At 42.7% G+C, this 8220-nt stretch overlaps 1 long non-coding RNA gene across 1 annotated transcript; it reads left to right on the top strand.

Moving 5' to 3' along the window:
- Nucleotides 1–2265: 2265 nt before the first annotated feature.
- LOC125526486 lies at nt 2266–4683 on the top strand. The gene is made up of 2 exons (XR_007291711.1): nt 2266–3708; nt 4041–4683. It is a non-coding gene; the product is annotated as an uncharacterized LOC125526486 (long non-coding RNA).
- The last annotated feature ends 3537 nt before the right edge of the window (nt 4684–8220 follow it).

The raw sequence follows: 8220 nt of genomic DNA, 5'->3' as shown, positions 1-8220 counted from the left end.
GGCGCGGAGGCACGTTGCGGGAGGTCGGGGCAGGTCCTGCGCAGATCTGGCACGTTGTGCACCCTTAGGAGGTGCGGGTCTGTCGCGGCCGAGCCCGATCTGGTCTGTCTGTGGCCGGATCTCGCTGCCTGGGGCGCGTTGGTGGCGGCGGTGGGGTGAATTCAGCGGATACTGGTGGGCCCTACCTCAAGCGTGTCCACGTCTGTCTCCTTGGAGTAGCGGCGTCGTACAGAGTCTATGGTACAGACGAGGCTCTCAGGCAGACCAGATCCTGTTCGGCTGGTCCTGTCCTTGCACGCGGCGGTGCGATGTTATCAATCCGGCTTGGTGTCTGTCCAGTCTGGCACACGCCAGTGCTGACCGGCCAGCTCCGGCTCTAACTCGATTCTTTCTGTGCGCTGCGGTGCGGATTCTCGCCCAGTTCTGTGCACGAAGGCCGAGAATGGCCGTATCTGGCTTTGGCTCGCCCAGGGCTGCATGCGGCTGGACGACCCAGCCAGGTTAGCTCGTGTTCGTCGAGTTTCTGCGTGCGGCAGTGACAAGTCCGTTCCTGATAGTGTGTGCATGACTCTTTTCTGCCCGGTGGCGCTGGCAGAACTCGGATCCATGATTGTTGGTGGAAGACTCGGCTTCGGATGAAAATCCTGCACTGATCTGGTCAATGCCGACGGTAACGGCGTCTACGGACGGTGTCTTCCTCCTTGGAGGTGCCGCCGTGAAGCTCGTTTTACTCTTCGTACCTCATGGCTTGTGGTCTCTGGGTGAAAACCTAAGATTTGGCTAGGCCAGATCAGGTGACGGTGTTGTCCTCGACTTCACTCCCTTCTTGGAGGCGTCACCTTGGAGGCACAGCGATGGTTTCTGATGTTGTGCATGGCTTGTTGGTGGAGCTTGGGTTTGTGGTGGTGCCGATCATTTTCTTTATTTTCTTTCTGCACTAGCCTTTTGATGTGCTTTCCTTCTCGGAGGGTTTTTGTAATGCTTCTTCTGATCAATGAATTTTGCAGCTCACCTGCCAACGTTCAAAAAAAACTTTGTTACACTTTTATTAGTAATATGGCTGCATACATCGATTGATGCAGAGGCCGGGGGTTTTCCTCCTTTTCAAAAAAAAAGACAACCTGCACTTGGCATCGGCAACGGAGCATCACTCTTCAGTACGGCTCAGAGTAAGATTCTGAACTTTCTTGCTTTATGTCTACTGTGAAGCTAACACTTCCTTTGTTCTCTCGCCAAAAAAAACACTTCCTTTGTCCTCTCCTGTTGTGAAAACTGGGAGCTCAAGCAATGCAATAGCTCGAACCTGTACCTGTTGACTTACTCAGCCCTGTCCGCAAGCCCCTGGTGGTTCTTTTCTCAAACTGGTTGACCCGTGTGTGCACACACGCCGGTAAATGTGATGTCACCGCTGACATCGTAGACCCACCGCTGCCTTGGTTCACCGTTGATGGCTCCCAGCAACGGTGTGATGGGGGCCAGTAGCCAGTGCTGGTTTTTATCATCTGTATGCCTAACCCAATGAACATGTTGCAACGATGCATCCTGGATTAGCCACCATCGGAAACGTGCGAATATAGTATACAATATTGCAATAATCTCACCTGGATTTACCTGCCCTGTTCACTGGAACACCTTCGAAATGCAGAAATTCACAGTAAACAGTTCAGCTGCATATGTTCTATTGGATTTTTTTTTCAAAGGGTAAATTTTATACATATGATTACTAGCCTAGCCCTTGTTTTCTACTCCCTCTGTTCACAAATTTAAAACGTTTTGGCAGTTCCTCTGTTCAAAAATAAACTGCCAAAACGTCTTACATTTGTGAATAGAGAAAGTATTACTCAAATTCATCCTTGCAGTTATTTCGTCAGACTATTTTGGTCTGACGAAAAGGCCTGCTCTTATGCTGAAGGTAGGAGAGTGATGCAGATGAGCTAAGAGTATAGGACTAATTTGTTGGATTGCCCAAGTCTCCGGTTCAGGCACGTCAGTTTCGGCAACAGAGTCAGTTTCTAGATGTTCTCTTGTCTAGAGAAACGGACATTTTAGTATAGTAAACTGCAATGGCCTAACAAGTTAGATGAACTAGCATCATTTTGTTTTCTCTACTCCTATAAAAATCTGAGTTGGTGGTGATGGTGTGCATGCCATCCATCATTTTCGACCGTCTGATTTGCATCCAACGCATAGGAGGCAACCCCACTTCACATTTGTAAAGAAACCCCTCGTTCCATTCGTCCGGTTCCATCCAGTCCCACTTTATCCGATCAGCGAAGGAATCGATCTTTCTAGAAACGAATGGAAGCAAACTGACAGCCATGGCTACTGCTGGGGTCGTCCGCCCCCAACTCCTCTCCGCCGGAGCAGCCTCAACGCCCACCGCCACACCACCTCCACCTCCCCCTCCTCCCCATCATCTCCTCTCCTCCTACCCCGTCTCATGCGACGCTGACATCGGCAAGTACGCCGCCGGCGCCGTCCATTGGTCGAGTCCGCAACGCCTCTCCTGCCCACTCCTCAGATTCAGCAGACCCGCCGCCCATCACGTCTCCCTCCTCCCCCTAGCCCATCTTCTCCGAGGACCGCGTCGGCAAGTATGCCGCTAGCGGCGTCTGCGCCTCGAGTCCGTGAGAACTCTTCTGCTTCCTCATTTGAGGATGTGATGCAAGAGACATGCCGCCCACCACCTCCCCTTCCTCCTCGCCGACCTCTTTTCATATGTGATGGGCATTCAAAATTTGTCATTCCAGCTTCCCCCGTCTGGATGTTGTATCAGTAACAGTTAGAGAAGTCTAACTGAATTATACTCATTGTAGATAGTTATTTCCTTTTTCTAATGCCTATCATACTGACTCCTACATTCTTAGATGCCTTTTTTTATCTATCATGTCTACAGTTTTAATGCATTTTATAGCTTGTTTCATTCTAATTTGTTTGCAGTTTGAATGCATTCTTTTGTAGCCATGGATGCCTTATTTTTTCCTACATATGTATATCACATGCCTGAAGAAGAAGATGACAAGTACATCACCTTGGCTGGGAGAGGTATTGCCAGTGCCATGGATGCCTTATTTCTTTGAACCGGTATTTTCGCACTAGCAACTCTATGTTGCTCTTTCTAGAGCTACATGCATAAGTAATATGAAAGATTCTTTCTGTCCTGAATAAGCAAAAGGAAGGCCAGTCCAACTCTGTTGCAAATTTTACAAATAACATAGTCTACAAAGAAGTTCTCAATGTGCAGTCCAAGGTATGAACCACTCAACTACAATTTGGTGGCTGTAGGAAATCCGGTCTATCTAACTAGGGTCAGTAATGTGAAGTTGCTTTACCTCTACTGTTCTTAAGTAAGTTACATGCTTCAGCGACCATGATATTCAGGCCGCACTCCACTTTTTCTTTTGCAGAAACGTGGTTGATGTAAGAAAGTTACAAGAGGTCCAGTACCGATTTTTTTCTGTATGTGTGCACTTGCCCCTTCCATATACACATGATTCAAAAGCATCCTTTCATGTACATTTTGTTTTTTTAGTGACTGCTAATGGAATGGCTTGTTTTGTTTTCTATAGCCGTTCCAAGGAAAGGAACAATTTTATTGCAGTAGTTGTTCTAAGGCTGGATGTGAAAATATGTGTTGGCGATCGCTGGTTGAGTTGGTGTTATGGGCGATCTGGCATGAGCGCGGTCTTTACATTTTCACAATCCAGAGTAAATCGGCTTTCTCTCCTGTTTTTCATGTGTTCTGTATGGTATTTATTCCTCTATCAATGAAATCAACAATTCTGTTGTTGGGGTTTAAAATCTCTGTTGGAGCTTAGTTCTTGCCCGGCTCTGATATGCATATTGTATGAATAAACTTCAGATGAGAGGCATTCATATTGCAATCAATTATTCATGTACATGCACCATTTTTTTAACCAACATGCAAGACTTTGAAGTTCTGCATACTCTATTTGTATGCAAGTTTTGTATCAAGTGTTTTTAATTGTGTTTTCCATATGAGTTCTCGTGGCCAGTTGCTGATTGTGATATATTTGTAGGGCTATAACACACTCTGGAAACTATTTGTCAATATTTAACAATGGCCGATCACGCTTCCAGTATTGCAGATGTTACGCAATACCGGGTCCGCTGACAGCAGCATTTTGACCCATCTGTGTCACCTGGCCCAACCGAAGAGCAACACCAACTTATGAGAGGCCATGAGCCCTCCCCTTCAAAAGACTAGCCTCTAAGGAGGGGACACCCCTGCCCTTATAAGTCGTGTTATGTCTCCCCACACAACTGATGTGGGACTAAACCCAACAGGAGATTGCTATGCTTCAAGATAATGTTATGTGGTTTGATTATTATTTTGTTCAATTCTTGCAAAGTGGTTTGAAATGTCACAACATTGATTTATTTGAGCTGTTATTTATCTTAATCTTTTGCTGGTGGGAGGCATGTTGCATCAAACATGGAGATATGACAGATCCGCGGGATGGGCTGGTGGCGGATTATGATATGTGCTATAACAGATTGAGCCCATCGGACTAGAGTCGAAGGATAAGTTGGTAGTCGCTACACTTCCATTGCACAAATTCATGGGGGACAAACATCGATATTATCGCATTTTATTCTTCCATTATGTGTATTAATGTTAGGTTAAAGTGGGGTGCTTAATGTGTTACCATTTCTGATAAAGTTGGTCAGTGTCATCATAGTTGTGGATGGATTTTCTATCTATCGCATGCTCTCTGTCCCCTCGAGTTAAGATATGGTGAGCAATGAACAAGTCTTCCAACAAGGTGAATATTGAGAAGAAAATGTTTGGCTTGAAGGACGGGGTTTATTGGTTGGAAACATTATGTTTGATTGTGCTTGATGTACACCTATCAACGTATAACATCGCTTTGATGGATGTATTGATATTTTTATATTATTCCATAGCAATGTACATGTACTTGATTATAACTTATGCCCATCTAATATTTTGTGATTCCATAGCGTAGCACGGGCATCTTATTAGTCAGTATAGACATACGAAGAGCCTAAATCAAATTTTACAAAGGTAGAAGAAATCACTCAGGTCTCAGGTTCAGAAGTTAAAGATCTAGCCTGTGCATGTTCGTATCATCTGAAGAAATTCGATGTGCTCCTTTGCTTCGTAATCTGAAGAAACTATGTTCACCAAGAAGCATGTTCGGATCATCCCGTTAACTTTAATTTTTTTTTTCTTGCTTTTCAAGAGGACCTATTGGATTTACGTCCAATAGCGGCACGCCACATACGGGCTGGCTGAGCCATCGGCCCATTGGAGTGCCGGCCGTAGCGGGGTAACTGTGGCACTTGTTTTTGAAAATGTGGACTTTCGGAAAAGTGAACATTTTTTGAAACACGAACAACTCACATAGGGTCACTGGGAAAGCAAAAAGCCTATATCTCGCTTACAACAAGGCCTATCATAACCTCGCCCGGATTTTTTTCCCTTCGCATTTTAAAAGGGCCAGCCCAATTCTTCTCCTCTCTATCTCGCTTGTCCACCATCGCTCGCTCGACTCGCCCGGTGCTGAAGATTCGAACTGGTTTTCTTTCCGGGTTTTTTCAAAAATAATTATTTTTTTCGTTTTTTCAGTTTCCTTTGTTTTCTTCAAGGTTCTTTGTTTTTTCTGTTTTGTTTGCTTTCTCAATGGTTTTGATTGCTTCTTTCTCGGTTTTCACAGGTTTTTGTCTTTCTTTTTTCTATGATTTCTTTGGTTTCTTTGTTTCTTTTGTCGGTTGTTATTGGTTTTCTTTCCTTTTGTCTTTGTTGTTGTTTCTGTTTTATTCGCTATAGTTCAAAAAAAATGTTTCTCTATCGGTTTCCTCTGGGATTTTTTATTTTTTTCATCGTGATACTTTGTTTTTTCTGTCATTTTTCTTTGGTTTCACTATTGTTTCTTTCATGGTTTTATCAGCCTTTCATTGGTACATCATGCTATAAGCGAGACATAGGTGCGTTTTTAAGGACTTTTGATACCTAGTATAAGGTCTAGGTATCGTCTGTTATGAAAATAGACTGAAGAAAGCCTCGCCTCCAGGAGCCCCTATACTAGCCCGTCCCATTAAAATGTTACATTCGTTCGCTTTGTTCTCCTTTATTTATTTACAATTGTTTATTTCTTTATTTTATATTCCTAAATAATTTAACTACATATTCTTTAAAAATTAATTTACTAACTGTTTATAAAAGTTCACCATGCATTATAAAATATTCATGTCATGGAAAATAATTTTCATGTAATTTGTTAAAGCTGTCCATGTAATTGAAAAACATTGTTCACTGCAATCCAAAAATATTCATGTGTTTCATAAATTTGTATGTAGCACTTTTTAAAATATTGATACAACATAAAATTTTGTTTGTGTAATTTTAGAAAATGTTACATACAGTTCAATAAAAGTTCTTTACATGTAAAAAGTGTTACATACTATAGAAAATGTTTCACTTGTTTTTAAAGAATATGCACGGCATTTACGAAAATTCTCAATTAGTTTTCAAAAGAATTTGCCATGTATTTTTCAAATATTCAATATTCATTAAAAAATATTGAACATGTATTCGAAAAAATATTCATCATTTATTTGAAAAATATTCAATGTCTACCTAAAATAAGTCGAACCTATACATAGGAAAATGTTCAATGTGCATTTGACAAATGTTCCACATTTATTCGGATAAAATGTTTAATATGTATTTGAAAATTGTTCAATGTCTATCTAAAAAATGTTTAGTGTGTATGTGAAATTTTTTCAAATTGTTGTCAATTTTTTTAATGTATTTGAAAAAATAAAGAAAAACTAACAAACAAATAAGCTGAAAAAAATAGATGAAAGGCGGTAAAGAAATTGAAAATTACCTCGTGAAATCTTCCAAAACAGGCCTAAACTGGTCCAGCCCAAAACTACTCCAGGAGGCTATATGAACGCAACTAATTGGGTCACCTCGCTAGCAGAAGTGCCAGAGGCGAGACGGGTATTCGGTCTCGGGAAGCTCCTAATCGGGGGAGGATCCAGTTAACGACTCTTTCGGGGGGCTCACAATGATCAGCACCACTTGACGCGCTCTCAGTCACCCATCACGTGTCGCGTTCTGGACGTTCCCTCCGGATTTTGTATTTATTTTATTTTCCCTAAACGGGTTTTTTTCGGGGTTTTTCTACGTTTCGGTTTTTCACCGGTCTTGCTTAACTTCTAGAAAAAACAAATTCCAAAGAAAAAATTGCGCGAAAAACCGCATTTTTTTCCTTTCGCGAGAGTCATGGTTTTGCTTTCGCGAGAGGCACGGTTTTGCTTCCGCGAGAGGCATGGCCGTGCCTCTCGGAAACATAAAAAATATGTGTTTTCTGTTTTTTTTTCTTTCGGGAGAGGCACAGTTTTGCTTCCGCGAGAGGCATGGTTGTGCTTTCGCGAGAGGCACGGTTTTTCTTCCGCGAGAGGGATGGTTGTGATAGGTTTTGACGAACTTTTTTTCATGAAAAAAATGTGTTTTCTCTTCTTCTTTTTTCCCTTCTGCGATAGGCACGATTTTGCTTCCGCAAGAGGCATGGTTGTGATTTTGTGAGAGGCACAGACGTGTCTTTTTTGGAAATGGAAAAACCTCGTGCTCCCCGTTCGGTTTTTTCGTCCGGGTTTTTTTGTGAAAAAAAAGTTCGTCAAAACCTATCAACATGGGATCTAGTTTTGAAGATCTCGACGCGAGGAATCCAACGGTAAAAATGATTCGAGATTTGGACGCATGGTTTAAAAGATAAAACGTTTTGAATAAACAAATCTATGAAGAAAGGGAAAACTGTCGGGGTTGCGACAAGTGGCACACATGCAGTGCGCCACTTGTCGCAATCTGAAGAGGTGGGAGTGATCTTTACAATGAGTACTCTTTAACTAGTGATTTCGCCTAATCGGCGTTCTCAGCTCCATTGGCTTACTGGCACTCAGAGTTAAAGCTATTGGGCCGGCCCAACAAAATTTCAATCGATCACACGCGAAGTCACTCTCCTTGAGGATTGAACTCGCACTGTGATACCTACGTACAATTTCTGAGGACCATGTTTATCTTGGTACTCATACTAAAATGGTCGTATGCATCCCTAATTGGTGCAGAGGCCGGGGAAGTGAAATTCTCCCCCATTTTAAAGACGACAAAGAGGAGGCAGAGGTTCGCAAGGGGATGAGAGATATGAGGGCGACTGGACGGGCGAC

This window comes from Triticum urartu, unplaced genomic scaffold (assembly GCF_003073215.2).
Source record: "Triticum urartu cultivar G1812 unplaced genomic scaffold, Tu2.1 TuUngrouped_contig_10277, whole genome shotgun sequence".
Taxonomy (NCBI): Eukaryota; Viridiplantae; Streptophyta; class Magnoliopsida; order Poales; family Poaceae; genus Triticum; species Triticum urartu.
The sequence above is the reverse complement of the archived record's forward strand: the minus strand, read 5'-3'. Positions and strand labels throughout refer to the sequence as shown.